The sequence below is a fragment of the Pundamilia nyererei genome, unplaced genomic scaffold (genome assembly GCF_000239375.1).
Source record: "Pundamilia nyererei isolate P.nyererei 1_Seehausen unplaced genomic scaffold, PunNye1.0 scaffold00054, whole genome shotgun sequence".
Classification (NCBI taxonomy): domain Eukaryota; kingdom Metazoa; phylum Chordata; class Actinopteri; order Cichliformes; family Cichlidae; genus Pundamilia; species Pundamilia nyererei.
The window spans coordinates 1,830,630-1,843,402 of record NW_005187455.1 but is presented as its reverse complement, the minus strand read 5'-3'; the positions used below and the strand labels follow the sequence as shown (position 1 = coordinate 1,843,402).

The following is a 12,773-nucleotide window of genomic DNA, read 5'->3' as shown; positions in this document are numbered from 1 at the left end:
TACTATATGAGTATAGTCTTAGACCATAGCTTGTATATGACAGATGTATGCAGCCACTATTGCTTGAGCCACTGGTTTTATATTCCTAATCTTGAAGCCATTAGCGATTTAGCCAGTTAGCAATTTAGCCACCAACATTTTGGCTTTTACACATAAAGTAAAGAAAGCAAAGTAAAAAAAAAAAAAAAAAAGCCAGAAGTTAGCAGATCTGGATTAGAAGGTAGTCCATTAAAAATACTTTAAAGTCACCAGCAGAACAAACACAGTGGTGTTGTCCAGTTCACTGTCTTGAATTAGGGGAGCTGAGGCCTAGCAAACACTGGCCTGTCAGAACATCTGTCAGTCTAAGCCGCCAGTATCTATATCAGCATTAATGTTATGGACAGGTCTTGGGGGTCCAACCTGTCCATAAAGGTAAAGTTAAAGGTCATGGTAAATTATGTTAGTTTGGTAATGAAAAGACCCACAAGGCAGATAAGCTACTGTATCTTGAGATTAACTTAATTATTTGGTTAATAGTAGTTTAGTTCTTCTGCAGCAATCAGTATAAAATCAAGCACCTGGCCATGCATTCTAACTTTTCAAACATTAGTGAAAGAATGGGCCATTTTAAAAAGCTCACTGAATTCGTGTGTGGTACTGTAACAGGTAATTTGGTGAAATTTCTTCCTTCCTAGATATTCCATGATCGATTATGTGTTATTATGGCAACGTGAAATTCAGGCACCAAGTGGAAGACAATGTAAAGTTAAAGAGCGGGGTTGCCAGCTGCTGGGGCACATATTTCACACAGTTCAAAAAATCCTCTGGCATTAACATCAGCACAAAAATTGTGCACCAGGACCTTGATGGCATGAGTTTACATGACCAAGCAGCTCCTGTACATGTAAAGTGTTGGTGGCCCAGTATGCTTGTCCGTATGATGTAGTTTCACTTAAAAATTTCAAAACAAATGGAAATGCGGTGACGATATTGTGCGCTAACAGTGTCTGTGTGTGTGTGGTGAGTTCATATTTTCACGCCAGGAACTAGAGATAATGTCTCTCCTGCTTGTCTCCTGCTTTGCAGTCAAAGACAGAGGTTTCTGCACTTTAGTAACTGAGACTAGATTTCTCTCTAAGTCTGCTATCCATGTTCAGTTGTAATTATGTTTTGTTTAACTTTGACCTAGTGTATAGGTTTATTAATCATAGGACTGAACCTTACTCCTATGTCTAAATTTAACGGGTCTTGCTGCTTATCATAATTTATAACCTCAGCTTTGTGTGAGTAACAAAGTAAATACTCTTTCCTTTAAAAAAAAAAAAGAAAATGGAAAAGCAATGCTACTTGAGCTAAAGGCCGCCCTATCGCCCTTGTTGCCCGTCCAGTTCATATACTCACCCAGGATAAATAAACAAGAAATAAATTATCTGCATTCCCAATATCTGTAAACCTGAAATATTGCTATATATATATATATATATCTTTAACTTATACTAATAAGTTATAATAATACTAATAATTGTGTAAACTGAAAAGCCTGACAGGTCTCGTACAAGTTGGGGGAGGTAAAACCTCAAGTCCCAGAATGCTGTGCGGCGGCGTCACTCTCCCTGTCCCCGCCTACAGCGCACGCTCGCAGGCGGAGAACGGGCAGAACGGGTCGGCTCCGTGTTTACGTTGAGATGCTCACAACAAAGGACAGCGCACCGCGGAGAGGCTGTCATTTAAAATAAAGAGAAAGCACCGTGGATATTTTCTCTTACGGTGAGCGTCTGCAATTCACGACTCCTGGAAGGGGAGAGCAAATACCAAAAAACCCTAATCTGCTTCCATTTTATTTATTTTTCCTACGTGATACGCTTTATTATTATTTTTATTATTATTTTATTTTTTTAAGCAGCTAAGACGCGGAGAAATTAGGACGAAATCTTCTGCCGTTTTTTCCATGTTTTTGTTTTTTTCCTTCTGAGCCGGTGGGACGATAGCTAGCTCCTTAGCCTCTGCAAGTTGGTTGGAAGGCTAAGCCGCTGAGACCGACCGCAGGCTCGGGACAATAAGAGGACCTCATCATTTATATCGCAGTGAGTTCGCAGGCCACCTGACTTTGCTTGATAATTAAAACAGCGGGTGTAGTGCGACAATAGCCATCCTGCTGCCCGCTAATAACTGTCTTTGTTCTGCAAACGGCTCTGGGAATGAACTGCTCCTTCATTAACGCTACTTTACCTCATTTGGTAATGTCCACTCACTCACTCACTTACTCTGCGAGTAAAGTCATGACAGGGAGTGCTGCAGCTGCAGAGCGCTGATCTTTGTCTCTCAGACGCACACACATATGCACCTGTTTTGACTGTGTGTTTATCTAAGTGGAAATCAGAGGCAGCTTCGCTAAGATACAGCTCTCTGCTTGGCATTGGCTGACTGTATCTTTGTGTGCAATGCAGGCTTCAGAGATGCAGGTATTAGTTTACATCCCATCCATCCTGGGTGCTGACCTGTCACAGGGAGGGGTGAGTGAGAAAGGGTACATTGCCTGATAAGGAATTAAGCAAATGCACGGACTCTTTTGCCATTCCCAGAGCTTGATTGCGAGTTAATGACTTCCCCCCTCCTCTCCTTCTCTGTCTCCCATCTCATTTCACCTCTCTGTCCCCCCCCTTCTCCTCATCTCTTTTTCTTTTTCCTTTCTGTCTGGTTTGGGTAGCTGGTGTAGATCTCACCACTTCCCTTCCCCTTTCTGGAAATGTCACAGAGAAGAGGGACGTGCATTAACACCATCTGCCCCTGATCTTACTTCCATTGTCTGCCTTTTATTGTGAACTCTAATGAGGAAATGTTGGCAAGTTGTAGCAGCCAGTGCATTTAATTTTGTCACTGAACCAACCCCACAGCTTTTTAAAATTTGTTTCAGAATAGGAAATTCAAATAATTATAAACTGTATAGTTCTATCACATTTTTATTTAATTTAAGCTTAAAAAGAAAGCAGGAAAGTAGGCTTTCAATGAGTTCTAGCTACAGATGCATGGTGCGAAAAGTGTTGCGTATATAACGTGCTCTGTTGCAATCAGTTTTCTGCAAACATATAAGTTGTGCACAGTGTTATTGGGAAATATGGGTTTGTATCAGTGACCAAACACGTCTAGATCTGGTGTCTAGAATCAGACCCTGTATTATGAAGAAGATTTAAATAGTTCTCAGAATATGTCTTCATATTGTAGCAATGCTACAATATGAAGCAGAGCAGCACAGGTTTTTCGACATGTTCACAATAAAGTGTGTAGAAACACTGATGAATGACAAATATTCAACAAGTACTAGGAATTTGAAAGCAAAACAGTTACTGCAGGCATTAAGCTGTTAAAGAACAGTGTCGACTGTTAGTCGTGTAAGTTTATATGCTTTCAATGTCATTGCCAAATAAAGTCTGACTACAATTAAAATTTTGTCCTCCACTGAATTTATGTTAGCGTAATGTTTGCTTTTTCAACTGTGACCTGACAGTAGGGGGACAAGACAAGAACAAACTAAAAAAAAGGTTCAAATTGGTGAATATCATTTGTAAATCTTTAGTAAACTTTATTATATAAATATATTATTATTACATTATATATGGAATTAAAAGAAACAAGAATTAAAGTTCTCTCAGCTGAGAATTGCTGTCATTTGTTGGTGACTTATAGAACTAAAGACTTTTTAACTATCCATGCACCAAAGCCAGAGTGATCTCCAAGGAATGGGGATGCTGTTTCCAAGAGCATTGATTGGTCAGTAGGTGGTGATTTTATACTTATCGATCCCCTGAACATAACAGAGGAAAAGGAGCGAACTGCTTTGCAACGCTGAAAATCCAGAGTTAAATCTGATTTCTTATCTCACTAATCCCTAATCCTGTGTCACAGTGCAGACCTGCATAAGAATCCTGGAATTCATCACTGCTATAAATTGTGGAACCTTCAGCTTCTACTGGGCCAGGATTTGTTGTGTAACAGAGGGGAGAGTGCAAGTATTGCATATACACGTTTGCACATTTACATAGGGTGTGTTGGCTACAGGCCCGAGTGTGTGTTCATGTTCTCAGCATGCTTTAGAGTCTCAATTTCAGGAAGGAAATCGGAGCTGTCGGTGTCAGACGGGAGTGCAGCTCTGATGTCTTAATGGAGGTTCAGTGCTGCCTGTATCCTTAGTTACCCAGTCTGTGGGGACACAGGGAGGCCTCACAGTCTCGCCTCGGTCTGGACTGGAAAAAAAGGAATGAACCCTTTTCATCTAAAATGTTTACGTTTTTTAATTTCAATTAAATATTTAGCATGATTTTGTAGATGAACAGCTTCAGTAGCACCATGAAACTGTGCTAAACACCAACAGAATTACTAATGTGCTTACCCCCTATCGGCCTTTTAAAAGTGGCTTTCAATATTTGAAGTTATGAGCAGTTGACTTTATGGCAGTTTTGGTAATGCATTTTTGTTTCTGTGAGGGATTTTGGATTCCCGAAGCCTGTTTGCATGATGAAATGTTGTCATTACGAAGCAAATGTTCAGAAATAGTTTTGACAAAACGTCTTTAGTGCGAAGATCAATGATAGTCTTTCACAATTAAAAGGAAAATTCTACATATCTTACATATTTTTTCTGGGTGTGTTTTGCACTTAATCTGAAAAATACTGCTGCAGGAGATTTGTTACAGTACATTTTTAAAACATAGCAGCACAACATAGCGCTACATTGTTGTATTACTTTGTCAAGACAGCCTGATAAGTAGACTGTCGAAGATAAGTGGACAAATTGAATGAATGCGTTTATGTGAACTGTATATAAGCCTTTTTATTGCACATTCACTCAGACAAATTAAAGCTGCCAATCATGACAGGATCCTTGCATTGAGTGATTATATTTGAGTTTCAAACCAACCACTCAGCCACTTGCCAAACATCTGTGTGCTGGCACCCTTTTAAACCTTAATGATACAGTGTGCTCGTGCTGAGAGGAGATTTTTTGTGTTTGCAGCGTTCTTTAAGTGTGCACGTGCCTGTGGTGTGTAGTTTTATCAGAGAGGGCCGATGAGCTCAGCGGGTGTAATCGTCGGTACAGCTGAGCGGCAGCTTTCCTCCCGCTGTGTGAGGAGCTTGGCACATTCCGCCCGGTCCGGCTTACACTCCCCTGGGCTGGTAAACAGGCTGAAGTTTGTGCAGGGAGATTACGTCTGTCATGGAAAGTGGGTCAGACAGTGGGCACGATTCTATGGCCTTGTTTCTGCAAGGTAGGGAGTAAAAGAGGAAGGGGAGCGTTAAACCACCAGCCATTTTCCATAGTGTTGCTTTAAAGAGCCTGCGCTTAGGGCGCTTTCCTTTTTTCCCAGAGTCACGGTTAGGTTCTTGTGCATTTGCTTGCAAGGCAGTCATTTGTTGGTAGGCTGATCTGTTAAGGAGCTGTGAGGATACATGCTCAGTATGTGACTCATTTTAAAAAACAAATGACATTAAACAAGTTAAACCTAAGAAACAAATGGATCATTCCTTCCACTCATTGCAAGTGGTTCATTTCAGATTCAGACAAGCATTTGTATAAATCATATTTATGTGAGCAGCTGCCATAATATGTGCTTGCTTTTTGAGTCCTCATTTTCCTGAGATAGAACCAAGGTAGAGCCACAAATGCCACATATGCAGCTAATGCACCGGGTTAAAATAACCGAGTATCCTTTGAAAAGATTTGGGAGAATGCTGCTTTTGTGGATTGCATTTTGGGCAAGTGAAACCCAACATGAAACTGATTTGCCAGAACATAAAAACCACCTGCCTACTTTGTGCACGTTCTTCTTGTACCACCAAAGCAACTTATCCATTGGGTCATGGACACAGGATCTCTGAATGTTTCCTGCTGTGTCTAACACGGGGGTGTTGGGAGTGGAGCCTTTATTCGGTAGTAGCCGTCCTATTGTTGCTTAGTCGGAATCTGGGAATTTAAAGGCCCAGATAAGACTATATAGTCTTTATTGTCTTCCTCAAGTTGGTCCTGTCCAGTTCTTATGGTGTTGCAGGTGGTAATATCCGGATGGGGGAGTGCTTCGCTGTGGGTTAAGGCTCAAGGTTTTTCAGCACATCATTGCATTGTAAAGAGAATATGAATGTTATTCACTTCACCTGGCAGTGGTTTTAATGCTGTGCCTGATTGCTTTATGGTCTCTTGAGTCTTATTGTCTTAACACAAATAAAGATTTTATAGTGAAAGACAACAATTCAAGACATATGGGTACAGCAGCTGAAGAGAGTGCCTGCTTATGTCTTTGCTGACGCCAAGGTGCATGTGATGAGTGCTGTCTGGTTGTTTGTTTGTAAGATTAGGCAAAAGCTACAGGGCTCTATTTCGTTAATCTTACTGGAGCAGTGGAAAAGGAACAGAAATAAATCTTTCTTTAAAATTGTACGAGAGGTGAAGGATAAGAGAAAGAGCTTAGGTTAAGGACGAGCTCGCCCAGTTCCCTTTTAGTTCTTACTACTTTTTTCAGACAATGTTGAGGACACAGTATACTTTTTTTGTTCTATATTTTTCTTACTTTTTATCTTCTACCATTAACTAATTTGTTACTCCATTCCTTTCCCTCACAAAGACCTTTTCTCTTGCTTTAAATACCTAAGTCAGAAAACTGAGGGTAGAGTGGAAACTGAAATACACTGAAGCTTTTTTGGCAGCTTTATTACTCTAAATTCATGAATAGGATCCTTATTTGTAAATGCTGATGGGGGGAAGAAATTCTGTTAATGTTGGGCATTTGCTGATACACTTTAGTAAAAAAAAATGCAGGTGTTGTAGATACTTGATGTGCAGTTTGTTACATAAAGACAAGGCCACTACATTTCACGTTTACCAAAGAGGCCGATTCATGGGAGAGCATGACCTTTTGACAGCTCTTATGCCCTGAATGGGCTGTGTTTCTCACCTTTGTGTTGTTGGCATGCCTTTTTGATGATAATGAGCAACACCTCTCCCCACACTCAAACCGCAGCCTGTTGCCACAAGAGCTTTAGTTTCTGTTTACATCACAATAAATTTTCACTTTTTATAGCTGAAACTGAAAGTACTGTTGAGGTTGTGTATATATTTTTTTTTTTAAAAAGTGAAAGAGAACTTTTGTGCGATTATTAAGATAAAATCTCAGAGGTTTCCTGCTTTGCTATTAGTTCGGACAGGCGACTACAGCTGTTGCTGGTGATATCGGTTGGCACTTTATACTGCTGCACGCACATGCATGCTCATTTTCATATGCACACATGGGCTTGTAATTGTCAACCCCTCCTTTGATCGTGCTTGATCACCATTTCCTGCTTCACTTTTTAACCTTCCTGTCTCAAATGAGCTTGCGTGTGCATCGGACACGCAAACAGTTGAGTGTGTAACTTGTTGATGCTTTGGCCTGAGATTTCTGAGATATGCTATTTAAATAAATAATATATAAAAGTGTTGTACTATTTAAATTTTTGAGCAATGTAAAGTCTTTGTTTTAAATGTCTGGAAAGAGTAGCTAAACTAATACAGCTGAAGCCTGAATGGGGTATTAGGACTAAACGACAGCTCATTTAATTTGGCTGCCTTTCAACCAGGTGCAGCTCAATTAGACCTACACACACCCTTCCCTTTTCCCTTTCTAGAGAAAACCAACCGGCACCAACACTTTAAGAAATGGATGGTGAACGGAAACATTAACCAACCAAAGGCACGCAACTGATGAGAACGTTTTCCCTGATGGTTGCTGTCTGCTTTAGCTTCTGTGGAAACGGGATGATTGATGCTATATACCTTTATAACATCTGTTTCAAACTACTAATTTACCTTTAAATACAGTAAAATTATTTAACTTAAATGTTTCCATCTTTCTAGTTGCTATAAACATTAATGTAGTCACTGTATAGTTGGTAGGCAAGCACCGTCCTCCATCCTTATTTTATTCCTGCACAGTTAGCATGAAGCACCCACAGTTTCATTGAACATGTACAATGACAATAAGGGCTATTTTTTTCTATTCTCTTCTATTCAATATTGTTTTTCTAGATAAGAGTGTCACATGCTGACCTCAATAACACTGAACTGGATGCAGATGAATCATTTTGAGCTCACATATCACACACACACTGTTTTCTGCTGTTGTGTGCATTTAAGAAGGTCACATTGGATGCCTCATGCAATCAAAACATGACATGACTATATAAGCATTTGGTGCTGATGATGTGGAGTCTATAAACACCCTGTGAGGACTTAACTTCTTGTGGGGAGAAAAAAACAACTCAGGTCAATGAGTTTGGTTCTTTTATGTTATTTTTTTTAGGCTAGTATAAAAATAAGGAAATGCATTGAAAATCTGTGTTTCCGTATATTTAGTGACTCATTTTAGCATTTTTCCCCACTGTCCTTGAAAATAACGCCATATTACATTGTGGATATCACCATGGTCATAACTTGTAGGTTAAGCTAATCATTTATCCTTGTTCCTTCCTGTCTCATGCTTTCTTTCCCGCCTGGCCAGGTTTGTCCTGGATATCATTCAGCTGCTTTTCTAGTGTGTCTTTTCTCTGGCGGTCGAATGTACTCAGGCTTCACTGTGTTGAATATGGCTGTAGTAGTCCTTGTTCTGCTCTGGGATCGACTGGCTCTGGAAATGTGTAACGCTCTCCATGGCTGCTTAGGGCTGCTTTTACAACTGCAGGGCAGGAAGACGGAGTTGATCAGGAAATGCGACTGAATACATGTCTCAGTTATATATTTTGTCACAAAATACTTGAATGAAAAAACAGAAAAATATTTAATAATTTCTTTACAACCACGTGTACCTGTAATATCTCAGGTGTCCCTATACAGGAAGTCTGGACCAGGTATCCATTTAAAAGGCCAGAGTTTGTGTTCTGAGAGTATTACTCAAAGTGGGATCAGCTGGCTTACTGGCTTAAACAAAAGGCAAGTTTAAGTGCCAAAGAAAGAAATCACAGGCACATCATAATAAAATTTAATCAAGAGAACTGAGACTGGATATCTAATACTACATTTGGAGAGAGTGATATAAACGTTGCATGGCCAATACAGCCTCACTCCTTTAAAGTCTTTGGGCCATTTTGGCAAAATCAGCTAAAGAACTTCAATTCCAGCAATCCATTCAGGGCTGGCATTGGTCGATCCTCTGATTTTCCCAGTTCTGTACTCCAGTTTACTCACGTACTTTCTATCATATCTTTCCGCTCTTAACTGCAGACATGTCTCAACTTGGCCTTCATGATTATTTCAAGCACATTTCCTGTTTTTTACAGCTTATCCTTATTTACTGTGAAATTGCACGTTCTAATTTTCTCAATGAATCATTACCTTCATTATAAACTGTTACTATAGATTATTGAATTTAAACAAAGTCATCATCAGTTTAATGGATTTCAGAACTCTGAGTCGTAATATTCATATTATGGCTCCATACTAAACTGCTTGTTTGTGGTTTATAAGTGGCAGGGGCTTGGGGACGTCAGCCCATTTTGACACTCCCTCTTTGCAATCACCGGTTGCACTTAGGGAGTGAAAAGGTGGATATTCTCCTCGTCTTCCACTTCCTGTGTAAGGCTGTATTCGTCTGCCAGTAACTGTTGCTGGGGTCAAGTAACTTCCTAAGATGAGCTTCCCATTGATTGATCAAGAATCATCATTTCATCCATGTAAGGAGCATTCCTTATAGCTTGCCGATACACTGGTTCAGTTTTTGAAGGGTGGACATTCACAAGAGACTTGTGGCTGGTCTGTCACCATAAACAGATGGTTGGGTATCTGGCATATCCTTAGCGTACACTTGTGTAAGTCCACACTTAATACGCCCTGCTCCATCTCTAAAGACAGCTTCCACTGTCGTGTAACTGGGCATTTTAAAGATGTTTTCCTACTCTTCTGTGGTAGCATTCACTTTGTTTCCTCATCTTATCTGTCCCATTGATTCATGTTCTTGGGTTATTGTGCCCTGCCTTTTCAGCTTGTGACACATGTGTCTTGACTCTTATCTTTGTTTCCTCTTGCCCCTCCTGTGGGTTGTTCCTCCGTTTCACTGGCATCTTTCCTTGTTCCAGAATAGAGGGGGTAAACTGGGGTAGGTTTAGGAGCCTAGATAACTTGCTCCCAGCTCAGTCCTTGGCTTCTTGCTCAGGGGCTCCTGGGTTGTGTCCTCATTAAGCCTGCAGCCTATACCAAAGTCTCCCTCCAAAAAACTCCCTTTTGCTTTGTCGCTCATGTCTCGTTTTTTCCTAAGTGTTGCTATCGTCTTCCTTCTGAGCAGGCTTACAGGTTCTCTTCTTCTCCCCGCCTGCCTTTAGCAGTTTTTGCAGATAGGCAGGTCTGGCTTTTGTCTTTGGCGTTCAGGTAGATGTTTTTACTGCCGCAAACCTTTCTACACCAGCAGCTGACTCCCTCCTGCTTTCTTGGGTTGTCGTTAAATTAGAAAACAAAACAGAACGGAAAAACACCTAGTTTTCCTCTAGTCTATTCAGACTTCTCAACTCTGCTTTAAAGATCCCTGGTTTATTACAGCAAAATGAGGAAAAGAACTTTAATTCCAGAGTGACGTTCACAGCTGTTTGCCGTTGGTTGATCCTTTGAGGATCCTATTTTTACACTATCCTTTTGAAGTCCTTCCTTTATGATGACACATTCCTTGCCATGAAACCCAGTTCCTTCTGAAACATGGCTTTTTATACTCTTTCTATCATACCCTCCCCCAATCTTCCTTAACTTCAGCCCTGTCTGTCTACAAACATACCCTCTATGATTATTTTATGCAGACATACTGTTTTTCCACAACTTATCCTGATTCTTTATGAAACTGAAAATTCTCCATTTGCTCAGAGAATTTTAGTCATTCTTTATAAACTTTTACTATAAAACCCTGAATTGTATCTTTGCAGTTACATATTTTTCGGAACTGTGGACCTGGCTTTGAAGTCCTGTATTTGCTGTTTGCGTGCCAGGAGCAAGGCGATATCAGTCCTTTTTGGTAGCAAAGATGCTCAACTTCTGGCACAGTCTAATCTGTATGTGTGGGAAAACCCTGGGTGTTGTACAAACATTTACATTATAGACACATGAGGTTTAAAATTTAGAAAAAGTAAACATCTGAAGGATATGAAACATGAGGACATCATGTGTCACCAAACACAAGAGATTCTGATGACCATGAAGATAATGAAGAAAAAACATACTGCACAAACACACAGGTGTCAAAATTTTATATCCATGATTACATTTTGTAGTAAAGGTTTAAGTTTATTACCGTGATGAGTATCCAGGAAATAATGTACTTCAGTGTAATATCCTGTTCTGTAACTGTGATTATGACTGCATGCTTATGCTTGATTCCATGTTTTTATGGCCTGCTTGTATTAAGATGTGAGTACAGAACATCCTTGTTGTACACATGCGTCAGTGTCTGATTGCATGTACCGCACATGCAATCATCCTACATTATATGTCTGCCTCTGTGATCGTGTCATTTTTGCATGTCTAAGACCTTGCGTAGGTTTGTGTCTTGTTACACGTCCACCTACGAGGCTGTTTGTCGTCTGTGTGTATAGTCTGTGTTCTTCCCTCTGAATCTTTAATGAGACTGTAACTCGAACACCAGCCCTCCTATTTCTACCCCTGCCTTCTGTCATCAGTTATCCTCCTCCCGGTGCAGCTCACGGGAAAACCAGACAGTAGACCTTCCCTGAAAACTGAAAAAAGATACCTTAGTTCCACAGTGGACAAAGCAGCACAGGGGCAAACTGTGACAGTAACCATATGACGTTTTTTCTCAACATATTAACATGCAAGCCTGCCCGGCTTTTTTTTATATTTTGTAGCAAAAATGAATTTGTGTTCGGCCCCATATGGAAAAGATATATATAAATCTAATAAAGTTTGTATCTGTCTTGTGTGAAACTTGTATGAAAATCATACAAGAGTTAAAACAGATATAAGATCCCTTGAAAAATTATATAAATGAAACTTGTATGTTTTGGATACTTCCTAAAACAATATATGAAAGTAATGAGAAAGTGGCCACTTTCATGAGTAAATCATATAAGCCTTATATGATTCACTATATGAAGTAGGCCACATCTTATGCAAGTCTTTTATAGGTTTTTTCTATTTCTTTTCCATATGGGGTGTTTCAAGGTGTGAATATTTGCTAGATGATTGTAACATGAAGATCTAAAGGTTTCTAGGTATTTGCTAGTGGAAAACCCAGTGCCCTCATAAACTGATGAATTGATAGCACCACAGGAAAACCTGAATAGTAGCTTGTGATGTAAAACATAGCCACATTATGTAGTATGAGACCATACTAGATTTCTACAAATGTCTGGCATTTGCTTGTCTGAAGCTTGTCTTGTATTAGAGGCCTTGAGGTAAAATTCATTTCTTCCATTTGCCAGACAAAATAGGGTTTACTGCTATAGTTTTTGGGAGAATCAAGGCTTATTTTAATTATTCTTAATTTAACACAGCCCAAGGTAGATTTTGGGAAGTCTGATTCACATGGATGTTATTCAGAAAAAAAACAGGAAAACATGGGAACCACCTCTGTTCTTTATTACTCATCCTGAGCTGCTTTTATTTGAGAGTAAAGACGCGGAAAGGAGGAAACACTGGGATGAGCCATGACACATTAGCCATGAGTCAGATTCACCTCTGTTCACATTGGACTTAGTCTTCTAATATACCTAGCCTCCAGTCAGTCCAACACTGGTGTCCCACATTATAAGACCTTGAGCGGATCTTGTTTCCGT

The 12,773-nt window shown here is 39.9% G+C and overlaps 1 protein-coding gene across 2 annotated transcripts in view; it reads left to right on the top strand.

The window, feature by feature from the left end:
- The first annotated feature begins 1,621 nt into the window (after positions 1 to 1,621).
- The window catches only part of peli1b (pellino E3 ubiquitin protein ligase 1b), a 48,926-nt gene continuing 37,774 nt past the window's right edge, over positions 1,622 to 12,773 (top strand). The window contains exon 1 of one of the 2 annotated variants that reach the window (XM_005733703.2): positions 1,622 to 1,749. The gene's annotated coding sequence lies outside the window, so the exon portion shown is untranslated. Of the gene's footprint in view, positions 2,067 to 12,773 lie in introns of both variants that reach the window. The other variant, XM_005733701.2, reaches the window with a different exon arrangement.